The sequence below is a fragment of the Oryzias latipes genome, chromosome 19 (assembly GCF_002234675.1).
Source record: "Oryzias latipes chromosome 19, ASM223467v1".
Classification (NCBI taxonomy): domain Eukaryota; kingdom Metazoa; phylum Chordata; class Actinopteri; order Beloniformes; family Adrianichthyidae; genus Oryzias; species Oryzias latipes.
Window position 1 is genome coordinate 11,802,161 of NC_019877.2, and position 13,078 is coordinate 11,815,238.

At 39.4% G+C, this 13,078-nt stretch overlaps 1 long non-coding RNA gene across 1 annotated transcript; it reads left to right on the forward strand.

Annotated features, from left to right (window-relative positions):
* Nucleotides 1–9,632: 9,632 nt before the first annotated feature.
* On the forward strand, nt 9,633–13,078 carry LOC105356565. Its single transcript, XR_002292459.2, has 3 exons — nt 9,633–9,948; nt 10,561–10,765; nt 12,770–13,078. It is a non-coding gene; the product is annotated as an uncharacterized LOC105356565 (long non-coding RNA).

The window sequence follows — 13,078 nt, forward strand, 5'->3', positions numbered from 1 at the left end:
AGTATGATGTGCCCGTTTCTCTTCAATTTCCAAAAAGTATTTCAAAATCAACAGCACATAATCCAAGCATCATAATTTATAACACTTCATGCGTATTTGGTATCTCAGGCATTATAGGCTGAAGTAATTAACTTGAGCCACCCAACGGTAAAGGTGTTTATGGTATATCTGAGGGGGCTAAGCCAGTCAAACAGGGGCTAGTAATAAAATTAGATACAGCGTTTGTTTTGTGGTCATGTGCTACTTAGCCTGGAGAAAAGCCTTTATTTGCGGGACCAAACAACAAAAACGCAAAAATGACTAAGAGAAAACAAGTTCATTTTAAAGTTTAAATCTACAAATTTCGTTAATCCAATCCTGATTAGTCTCAGATTAGATAACGCATGAGCGAAATGGATTAAAGTGCAGTAAATGGGCTTGTGTGGGCTCCTCACATGTGTCAAACAGAGCTCCTCCTCTGCTGACTTAAAAACTGAGCATGTAATAAGACATTTGAGAAAAAGGGAGACTTGAGGCGCAAAGGAGATGCACACACGCTACATGAGTGTGTGTGTAAGGAGGGGAAAGAGAACACAAGAATGCCCCATATTTATTTTGTCATCGCCTCGGGGGCCGGGCTCTACACCCCTATCACTGCAACCTACTTTTTTTACCCTCCTGTTTAGGAAGGGGAGCTCAAAATGTCCAAAGTTTCCAGAGCTGAGAATCTGTTTTTCTTGCCATTTCCCCAAATGTACTGAACCGCATTGTTTGTCCTCTCATTGACTGCGAGCGCACAAATGTACAGGAAGCAAAACAAGCAGATAAACAAACCATCAAACAGAGGCGGCATTATCACTCAGCATATGGACGTTAAGTTCCATTTGAGCAGAATCAGAAATAATTATTTTATGTCTGCATGTTTTATATAAATGTTCATACGAAGCCTATAAAAATAAACTAGTTTTTTGCTTCATTTTCTCTTTTGCCTTCCTTCCTTGGGGATGAAGCTCACAGTTACTGCTCTTGCATCTGTGCTGAAATTATATTGAACAAAGGCGGAACATTAGGATGCAAATTAAAGACCTTGGGAGAGCGTTCCAATAATGATAGGAAGTGGAACACCAAAGAGGCATTTAGCAGAAGTATTGCTGTTTTACTTGGCAGCTTTCATGAGCCCGTTATAGCTACATGTGTCTGTCAACATGTTGAGAACATTTACCAGCCTCATTAAGAAATATTAAAAGAAGATATTGTTTTCAAGTAAATATTGAGTCACAGAATGTTTATTTGCTCCACAAATTGCTATATTTAATCCACAAACACTCTGACTTCTTTATTTTCTGATATTTCTGTCTTAAAAGCGCTTTTTGCTTCCAGAGTTTTCACATTTACGTGCCACATGTCTAAATATGGATAATATTTCCTGTTTCTTTACACAACACGGGATTTGCAGACTTCTCCATTCGATTTCCTGTCTGGAATTGGATAATATTTCCATTATAGATGCACAGATCTTCCAAATTGACAAAGATATATTCATTTCACGCAATCTTTGCAAGTGTGATCTGTGAAGTTTGCATTAATACATGCAGAATATTATTACTTAGTCAATAGATTTGAGGTATTTTGAAGCTGCACAGGTACAAAGGGAAAAAAAGATGTGTAGTATTTTCAGATAAAAGACATTTACAACCCTTAAAGCTTTGATTTGTTGTAAATCTTTGTGTATGATGATTAATGTTGCTGGCACTTTTATCCATTTTCAGTTCATGACAATCCTGTCCTCCAAACATTGGTGGTTTTATCTGGTCATGGCCTTAAAAGCCTGCATGGAAGAAGAACAGGCTGTGAGTCACACTAGTACCACGCATGCAGGGAAACACTGCAGCTGCACTATTTGAGCTCTTCCTGTGGAGGATGAAAAGTGATTTCAGGGGAATATAGAGCATCATGAATAAACACTTTAAGTTTTAGGGATCTTTGCCGGGGACATTTGCATTTCAACAAGACAAGACCCTGAGGCAAACAAAAAAAGAAAAGAAAAAAAGAGTGATTTCAAGCTAGTGCTGCATGACAGGACAGGGGTTAGCAGTGTTGCTTCAAAGCAAACGCCTCTTTCCTGAGATTTTATTGACAAGGAATGTAAAACACAAACAAAATCTTAACAAAATGAACTTCAATATAATACATTTAAAGATAAACATTTAAACTAAATGCTGGATTTTCCGTTCTCTGCAAGAGCCAAGAGCTAAAATGACAGTTGAGAAACATAATTAAAAGATGGCACGGACTTAACGAACACCCAGTGGAGCAAAATCAATGAAAGGCATCCTTCTTGAACTAATCATAATACAGAGGGTGAAGCCGAACAGCAGACATGAAAAGTAGACAGGAAGCAAAAGGCAGGACTAATGGTTTGGAAAATGCTGCTGATAAAAGAGCAGAAGCTGTTGTAGCTCTGCCTTTCCTCTCATTCATTTACCTTGCTCTTGGGCATCGTGATTATTTGAATATGATTAAAAGCTATTAGTGCATAACATGTCCTGAAGGAGAGCTGGATAGATGGAAAGTAACAAAACAATGACATGTCAGTGTTTTCCAGGTTTGTATTCAGGAATAACAGAAGCTGTTTTTAGTCGTCTTTATTAACCCCAACTGCCTTTTAAACCAAACTGCTCAATAGCAGTTTGGTTTCTGTTGTCTGTCAAATTTACAGCCTCCAGGCTGAAAATCTTCTCTTTTTCCACTCCTCTAAGGAGTACCATGTATGTTTTATGGAAACAACAAGCATTTCATGGCTACAACCGTTTTTTTTTTCTAAGTTATATTGTGTGTGATACTTTTTCGATGGAGTTGGACCTCACTGAACTAAAAGCTGTCAATTCAGCTTATATTTTCAGTCTTTTAGTTTAACGACCTACTCCCATAAAAATTGTTTTTTTTTTAACAAGTTCTTGTGGCATTTTTCTTATGGTGGAGAACAGAAAATTAAGCTCAAAATGGAATATTTCGATATTCAAATCATTTACCGAATCTGAATCAATTCCCTACCCCCATGGCTTCTCCCTACATCTATCCCTCCAAGCAGAGAGTTATGGACAAATAGCATCCATATTCCTTCACTACTCACTACATAGTCCACTATTTAGCGCGTTCACCTTTGTTTAGAGCTGAATCTACAATTCCAAAATCGAGTATCCTAGAAATGTCCAAGAAGTCTTTGTGAAAAACCAGTGTGCTTCAATGCGCACTAGATTGGCAAATATAGACGCAATGCATCACATGCAGAACAATTTCTGCCCAAAAAAATATTTTAATGTATTTTTTTGATAAACCATTAACTTTTTCATCTTCAAAACACAGTGGATTTATAAATAATAGTCATAAAACACTCATATCAATTAGATTTTCACATTGTTAATGTGAAATACTTGCCGTTAAAAAAAAGATTTATATATATTAGTGAGCATGGTGATTGAATTGCTTTCAAAATCATGGGCACATAGTCCCGCACTATATATTTTTTTAGTAGTTAGCTCCAATTGCCCCTATACATAGGAAAGAGCTACAGGGGTAGAGAATTAATTCAGATTCGGCCATTGTGAATCAAGAGCAGACTACAAAAAAATCACATTTGAAAAAGAGTTTTTTGTGACATTGAAAGTATGAGGGGCGGACCGTAAGCTGCCTGCGCCGGGCCGCTCCACAACGAGAAGGAAAAGGGGGGTGGGGTTGCACTTCTCCAACGGTACTGCCCACAACTCAAAGGGGGAATTTCTAATGAACTACTGTTGTCCTGCAGAAACTATAAACAACACAAGTTTTTTGATTTTGGCTAAAGGATGAAATGCGTTTAAAATAGCTTATCCTAGTGAGACTAACGTTTTCAGTCCAGCTTTATTTTTTAGTGCTATTGACTTGTGTGGTGTTCCCCACTTTTGTAGCTCATTTATTTAACAAAGTTGTTTTTGTTTTTTTGAAGTAGTCCTGGGAGTTCAGTAAGTGTTTGTAATGTAATTCACCTTGTTTGGCGTTTTCAGGTGAGACCATTTGTGGGTTCCATTTGTTGTTTCAGTCTTTGGTTCACCCTGAAGCCTTTTAGCTTCACATATTTTTGCTGCTGTTATGAATGAACAAGTAAGCCATTTTTATTATAAATCACTTTGTTTGAATTATTGTGTGCTTAAGGGTCTACTCACAGCACACCAGCTGGGCCGTCCCAGAGTCATCCCAAAGTACAGCTCCTTTGAAGTAGTAGTAGTGGCCCTGGAGAGGTGTGCCGCCACATTTGCACCTAAACTCAACAATATGATAGTGGTGTTGTGACCCCTACTGGATTGGTGTCAGTTTTAGCCGTCCCTGAGCACTGCAAGAGTTTAAGTGGAGGCAGGGACGGTGAGGAATCAACCCCCTTGTGGTGCTGTCAACATGGTACAGCCCAACTGGTGTGCCAAGAGTAGGACCTAATAGAGTGGTCCAACGTTAATGCCATGCCCTACAACCCCTAGACCAGGGTTGGCCACCCCTGCCCTAGACATAACAAGGTTGAACAAGCAGGCTAATGAAACCACTCCGAGATAACAAACAGGGCCCCATTTTTATATCACAGCATTTAGTTAAATCCATTACCTAAGAAATGGGAAAAACAAGAAAAGATGTATTTGTTTCATCCTGTAACAAAAAAAAAAAAGAGTAAACAATGCAGCTCTGCACTGCAACTTGATAGAGTCATTGCCATGGTAACCACATTTTCCAGTCACATCTTTAATGAAAAGGTAATGGGAGAAACACAACAGTCCCAACTTCATTACCCGAGAAAGATTCAGTAATAAAAACTAAATCAAAGTTTCTGTCATTCGTAGGAGCATCAGGGAACATGGACTGTTCGGGCATTGAAGCTCATCATCACATCTTCTTTACTTCCTTTACATTCTAAACTTCAGGAGACATTTGTATTTCTCTTAATGGATGATTATAATTTAGTATAATTTAAATTTGAAACTAATAAATTTAAATCAAGCAAGAGAAACAAAAGTTTAAATTTTCAAATTAAGAGTCATGAATATTTCTCTACAATTTGAATCAAATCCACTATTTCATATTAAAAATACAATATATATATTTTTAAACAAACTACCACATTTCACACTTTTTTTTAACACCGATGAATTAAAAAGACTCGTCGACAGTTTACATTTTTTTCCAGTATGAAACTCCAATTTTTGAATTTTACACAAGAGACCGGCACTGATCATTATTTAATTGCACATGACCTCTGGAAGAAGTTGCCCTTCAGAAAATGAGTCGTGGTCCAGCCCTCCAGGCCTGTGTGGTAGGTATGCATTGCATTTTTTTTCTCGTTGCAGGACTTTTTCTTATTGTCCTCGCCTCGTTATCACGGTAACCTTGTGATCTGGCCAGGTTTTCAGCCGTAATGATGCAGGATTTTAGCTACGGGATGTCCTTGACTGCCTTCAGCTGTGAATCTAAGATGCACCAAGTCCACCAGTACCCCATTTCTCTCCCACCTCCCTCCCCCTTACAGCCGTCAGAAATCTTTAATGCATAATTAGGTGAAATCCCTTGAGAACTGTGAAGAGTTTTTTTCTAATATTATTGCAAAAAGGTTTTTCCTTTTCTCCAAAATATGAAAAGTTAATATTTTATATAATTTGAAATTAATGTTTCATTTTAGTAGGGGGGGTTCCCCCCTGGTCACCTACACAAGGATACCTATCATCATATTAAACATATTTCTTCAGTTAGTATACTCTGATCTGATTGGACAATGTCATTTGTTTCCACACCATCGTCAAAATACAAAAAATGATCAGAATGAATGCACGGGTTGCAACCCAGACCTGCTTTCAAAATATTCAAAAATAATTGTGCACACTCACTAATCTGCTGCCTTTACAAAGACAAATTAATGCCAAGAAGGTTCAGGAAGGAGGACTGTACAAAGCAGCAGAGGGATCAGTGCGGTGAATACATTCTTTTTCCTCATTGTTCTCTTAGACAGGAGCATCATTACTGGCCGGGCACACGCTCTGGCAGCACCAGCCTTCATTATCATGCAACAGTCGACACAGGTTTAACAAAGAAGAATTTGTCTTGCATTTGTTTATCTGCATGAGCAGCATCTGGCAGAGCGTCGCTGGTGGTGGCAGTGGTGGGATGAGGCGGACGGACATGAAAGCTGTTCACACACCTCCCATAGCTTTCTGTTTGTTTTCTGCCCCTCATCCTTCTTTAGCTACGTTCACACCACTCTCAGCAATGCCAGTTCAAGTGACCCCTTCCAATGAAAATCTATGGAAACGCGTGGACATATATGTTTCATGCTTATGAGTTCAAAATGTTGGCATTTACGTGTAGCTATGCAGGTTTTAACGACTGTTTTTGGTCTCTACGTACAAAACTCCTGGCCAATAAATGCAGGTTGCCAGCTAAACCAGGTTAAAATTTGACCAATCATCGACTAGATTTAGTAGTCGGTGTCCCCTTTATTTCACGGAGCTTCCATCTGTTTGAAAATAGCGCTTTGCGCTCGGTCGGAATTTTGACACCAAGTCTGGAAAAAGATTTGTGAGATTTACATCGCTTTGACGTCTCACGTCCAGCCTCTTCTGACTTTAGGTGGCGGACATGCGCCAGTAAACAGTAGCAAAAGAACAAAAAAAAAAAATTCCCCCTCTATTTGTACCAAACCCTGTTTAGTGCGTTCTTAAACGCGCGTCACATGCCCGATGTGAACGTGGCATATAAAAGCTTGTAAACGGACACTTTGGGCTTCCGCATTAAATTTGGTATTGACGTGCGGATGACGTGGAAACTGTCAAATTTGAAAATTGTCCGATTCTGGAGGACTCAGAGCTTGAACCCAGACACAATGATGTCTGCGTTTGTTTTTTAAGGTAGAGATAAACCAAGGCCACTCTACTCACATGATTGTAACCTATATCTGCTTTTTGAAAGGACACTAGCAATAAACCAAACTGTTTCCGTTTTGCACCCAATTTGCTCAGACATGCACTAGTAAACAGTAGAAAAAGAAGAAGTAGCCCCCCCCTGCTTGTCCAGTGTGAACACCATGGGTTAAAAGCGCATTCTTGAACGCACGTCAAATGTGTACGAAGCTTTATGTGTGAAGCGTTTTCATCCTCACCAATCAAACCTCAGATTTGTGTTCAGGGTGGCATTTTGTTTTTATCTGCCCAGAAAACGAAAAAGTTTCTGACTGTAATGTCGAGTGGACGTGATACCACACCACACCGTGGCTTCTCTTGCCTCACCTTATATGCTTTGTTTCAGGAGGAGGGTGGGGCATTTGGCTTGTCCTTGACCTCCACGTGAACCAAGTGCATCATAAGTCTGTTGCTGAGGAGATTAAAATCAGACAACAAGACACCGCAGGAGCGCAAAGAGCCCCTCACATCCAAGACGGACAGGTTTGTTGGCACTTTCCGGGCAACAAAACTGGTCAGCGTTGCGGCGTCCTCCCACCCCCACATACGTGTCCTTTAAACGTGTTTGGGGCTTCATCCTGCATCCCATCCAGGGGAGAGTGGTGAGTGTTGCACTCTTGTCTGATTACAGACAGCAGGTGCAGATGGTTAAAGGCAGGTGCTCTGAGGAAAAAAAGGATGAAAAAAAGAAGAGCAAGCACCTGGTCCCTCTGTTCCAGCAGTCTGGGGCCGCTCTCACCCTGATTAGCTTTGTTTCTCCAACAGAGCACAGCAAGGAATAAGGCCTACAACTTCATTAGGGTGTAGCTGCACACCTTCTTTTTGCACTTGACTGCATTAAATCAGCACAGAAGGGATTGTCTTTTTTTTTTTTAGACATGAGCATTTGTTGGCTAATTTTTCACCAAATCTGTGCAAAAAGTGAAAATACAAAGACCCAAATGAGCAGTGTTGGCCTCCGCCCAACAGGAGTTTGGCTGGAATTCACTGACCTCTTTGACTTTGTTGCTTAAATTTAAATTGGCAGGTCGTCTTTGCAAAACCCATATAATGACCAACCCCTGCCTGCCCGCTCCCCAGTTTACCATGGAGCCTCTTCAAGGACTAGCTGAGGAAATGAATGTTAAAAATGTTGTTAATAGAGGAGCTTGCATGCTCAAAGATTTGCCTTATTCATGGGCTCACACCAGCCAACCATTAAATAATTGAAGGAATTATCAGGCCAGTGGATCCAAAGCCCCTCAGAAATGTGTCATGCCCCTGAGCAAAGCCTGCAGAAAAGAGAAAAAGAAAAGAAAAGTGAGGTTTGCTAATTCTCTGCTCCGTGTACAACAACTCACAACAAAGCTCAGTAGTGTTCCACCTACACTTGAGGTTACAACACAGAGGCTGATGATGCCACAAATGGTAAGCTTCGACAGGCATTCTGTCAATACCTCATAACAGCAGGAGCCCATGCATGTCAGATAAATTCCAGATTCCTCCAAACGCTGCTCTCCTGTTTTGCTCGACGTCAGAATGGGTGTTTTTGATGTAGATAGATTTCGCCGTGCGTTTTGGCTGGTGTTCCTCAAACAAAGAATGTGACTGACGCAACATTAATCTCGAAACAAAGAGACTGGCACAAGTACTCCGCACAATTTCAGGCCGATGAGGTGGCAACGTCACTCTCAATTTCTCAGTCCTCCTTCACAGGCTGCTCCACTTTCCCTCCCGAATTCTCATTTAGATCAAACAAAACACTCTGGAAAAGGAGGTGAAACCGTACCGTTTAAATCAGTGGCACACAGGGGACATCTTTTTTGGTTTCTGTCTTGCTTTTCTGAACAGAAAGTCATTGTAAAAACTTTTGAATTTGCAATAATGAGGTGTAACCTATATCAAAATGAGCCTGGGCCTAAACTCCAGCTCCAAGCAAGATCCCTGCCTGTTGAGTATTCCAGAATGTAATGCATGAACATGAAGGAGGAGAGCTTCTTCTCTAAAGACATAATTCTCTCACGGTTGACACAACACACTTCCTGCAGCCCGGGCAAGAATTCATGCCACATCCTTCAAGGCGAAAAGCGTGCAATATTTATTTTACTGATGCACTGTTTGGAACATTAAAAAAAAATGTTACCAACCACAGCCAGGGGTTGTAACATAATATAATCTATCCAACGCTGACATATGAAATAGTCTCCTTAGCTGACATTCATGAATAATGGCAGCTGTTTGGTGAAGAAGAGCTCTGGAGGTCTATATTCAAATAGGTTTCATCTGCAGCGCTGCAAAAACAACTATCCTGCTGTTCCTGTTTAGCAGGGAGATGTCAGGAAATGCATTTTTCATGAGGATGGGGCTTGTGTGCTTAAGAGAAACACATAAACTACAGGAAGGAAGAGGAGACAAAAAATTTCGGGATTTTTTATTTTAAAAAAAAATCTGAATCTGTCACATTGCTGCAGGATTTCATCAAAACTGGAGAGGTTCTTGATGTTTTTTTTCTAGAGTGGGATGAAAACAGTGGCAGTCATTCACTGTGTCCAGTGCATTGTGTGTGGACTAGGGGGCCTTGTTAGGGGGTGGCGAGCCCCAGCAAGATCAAGTGGGGATAAAAAAAAAAACAGGTCTCCACACATGACTTCAAAACTGTTCTGACTATAATCTTTTAATTCCTCACACTGCTTCGCTCTGAAACTTTCTCCTCTGTTTATTGTGGCTATTTTTTGTTCCTAACAAGATTCACTCGACACACAGAGTAGAGAAAATGCTATCAGCTCAGGAAAAAGAGAAAAGAAAAAGAAGTTGGTCAGCTAATAATAGCTCCCTTTGCAGGCACTCTCAGATCCAAACATCATCCGCTACAACACCTCCTCCTATGCTCACCCCCCATCTGTTCTTCTGCTAGAAAAGGATGGAAAAAGAAGGGTAAGCAGAAGCAGGAGAAATGGGGAGATGCTGCAGGAGTCGGGAGGAAAGGAACAGATGATGGTGTTTGCTTGATGCTGAGCAGGTGGGTCAGGAAGAAAACAATGGAAGTGGAGATCAATTTGTAGCTGCACTTTATAAAAATAAATAGGAAAATGTGTAGATGTGAAAGACGGGGAATCTTCTATTCTATTTTGGTTTAGAATTTGATGTAAAGTTTAAATAAATGTCACTTTTTTATCTACAATTTCTTCTTGAATTCCAATTTTACTTAGTTAAGAAACACTGTTTTCACCTGATTAGTAAATTTAACTGGAAAAAAAAAGGAAATTCTACTAAGAAAAACAGTTTTTGCCCCAAAATTAAAACTATAATTTGCTTTAAAGGGGAATAAATCCATAGATCTTAAGTATCTGAACAGCATTTTCTAAGTGAAAATTGATTTTTTTTCTAAATCAAAAAGAGAAAAAAGCAATTAGGTCTAATTAATAATTTCTGTATGTACTGCAAACCTTAAAACATGTACTTAATCAGTTTAAAAATAACTTTTTTCTGACTTTCTATGAATTCTAGCAGCAGTTTATCTTATTTTCAGTAAAACTTCAGGACGGCTCTGAACTGTCAGCAGCTTTACATTTTTTCCTCGTCTCTTGACAAAAGGCCACCGTCGCAGGAACATCTCCTGTCATTTTCCCAGGCTCGGAGATGGAGATGGCAGACATGTCTGCCACTTCTGTGTGGCCATGCGTGGGACAGCTTCATCCCTCCTCCCCCAACTTGACCTGCTGTAGCCCCTCAGACTGACATCGGCAGAAAGCCTGTTGTTTTGTCTCAAAAACTCCTCCTCAGCCAAAGGTCAAGGTTCAGCCAGCAGCGGGTGGGAGAGACCGCTCCATATGGAGGTAAATTAGCAGGTGTTTACCATGCAGGTTGTTTGCAGTTTGACATCCTCCAACACCCCCACACTATTTATTTATCAGGTATTTAGTTAATACCTAAATGCTGCATTATACATGAGGCCGCACAATGCTTAATTACACTTGCACGACTCCTCATTCAAATGAGGTTGTTTGATACATGGGCTATTCTCTGGAGAAAACATGTAATTACTGTACTATTTTCATTTGGCACAGATACTTTTGCTTCCATGTGTAACCAAGAGGGAGTTTCTAGTCAAACATACTTGTTCTGTCATGTAGAAAACAGCTTTTCCTGCAGACTTGTGCAGCTTTTGGTTTCACAAAAGGAGCATCATTTTCTTCACGGCACATTAAGTGGGTTTGTGATTTCTTTATGCTTCACTCCTTCTGCAATATTAAGGATTCTCCATGAAGAGAACTTTGTTTAAAAACCATTTGATGAAAAATCTTTTGAAACATTTATATACGAAGATTTCTTTTTTTTTCTTCTTTCAAGTCTTGGGGTAAAAAAAATCAATTATAAAGCACGACAGGGCACGTCTGAGGGATGGTCTTTGTGAAAATATAACTCTCACCCATGCGTGTTTTTTTTTTCTACAGTGAGAGGTTTATTTTTCTACCCTCTATGCCTTGTTAATGACTTTTCTCTGAGTTAATTCTTCAAACAGCTTTCAAATCTAAACCAGCTTTTCAGGAGTTCCACACTGACTGATTTGGAATAAAGGTTGACCTGTACTTTACCTCCGTTCAAGAGTTTTAGACATAAAACACGTTATCTTTCATGTTAACTTCACTGTAAGCGACATGCAAACATGTCAAATTACATGTTCTATTTTGCTCTAAGACATTCAACTCTTACAAACTCTGCAAATAGCAGGTTCTTCAAAGGATTAAAAGCAAACTTGGTTGTGAGTCCCTGTAGCAGCCCCATAACCATGTCATAAGGTTGCCCTCTGCTGGACTAATATTCATCTGCCTGAGGCAAAAAGTTACAGAGCTCTGGACATGACATAAAAAATAATTCTTACTTCAAATTAGCATTTTGTGCACACAACTTAGCATTTTGTGCAAATAAATACTAATTTGTGCACACAAAATTACAGAGCCCGTGTCCTGACATTAAAAAGCTCAAATATATCTCGTTCCCACAGATTAATATCTTGTTCCCACAAGACAATATTCCGTTCCCACAAGATAATATTCCGTTCCCTCGAAATACTATTTCGTTCCCTTGAAAGAATTAATTTGTGCGAGTGGAATAATTATTCACGTCATGAGTCATTCAAAAACACTGATACACTCTCCGTCCAGCCGCAAAAGCCACTTTCAGCTGTAACTTCCGTGTCTCTGTGACCCACATTCATTCAAGAAAGGAAAAAGGAAAACAAGAAGGATCAATTTATTATTGTCTCAATGAATATAAGAAAAATATCACAAGACTTATGATACCTAGGCTTGCTGCTTTGCCATACGATTCACCAGACCTATCTCCGCCACGGAGCTCTTTTGCTTTCTAACATTTTAAAGGTAATAAATGTTTTAAAGGTAAATGCCAGCTATGAAGTTAAAAGACGGATTTCTGTGTAAATTAAAACTAGATGTACTTTTTTGTGCACTTTTGTGCAGCGTGTTTAGAAGATGAATGAATAAATCTGTCTATGTCCTGTCAATGACAAATGACATCAAACAATCTCTTGGTACAAATTCTAACAAGAAAAGACAGAATTTCTCATAGAATACAAAAGTAGATTTTTTTAACATCTATTATCTGTGGGGAAAATGGTCCTAAACTTTTAAAAGTTCTAAATTTACATAATTCCAAAATTCAAAGTTCACCTGTGAAATGCCTGAAAGCCAGATCCTTAATACAACAATCTAACAATACACACTCTGAGTGCACACATAGCTGTTTTTGCTGAAAAAGCATGTATGCAAGTCAAAAATAAAACACAAAGTGCATAATTTTATCTTCTTTTTCTGTTTCAGTTTGAAAGAGAACTGAAGTGGCTGCACTGTGAGTTAATTTCATGTCAATAAATGTTCTTGAGGTATTTGCTGTTTTGATATGCCGCAGGAGTTTCCTCCTGTTCTTATGTCAATTCACCAATGCACCATGGTTTCATATCCCACTCAAGCTGCAGCTAATGCTGCATCCAAAAACACCTGAAACCATAAGGAGAGGACATTGAGGTTTGCAAGACATTTTCACATGCAAAAAGTAGTTTATGCCTTTAATCTCGCTTCATGCAGGAGATTTATAGTTGAATAATCAAAGGCATTAAAGGTCTGCTTTGC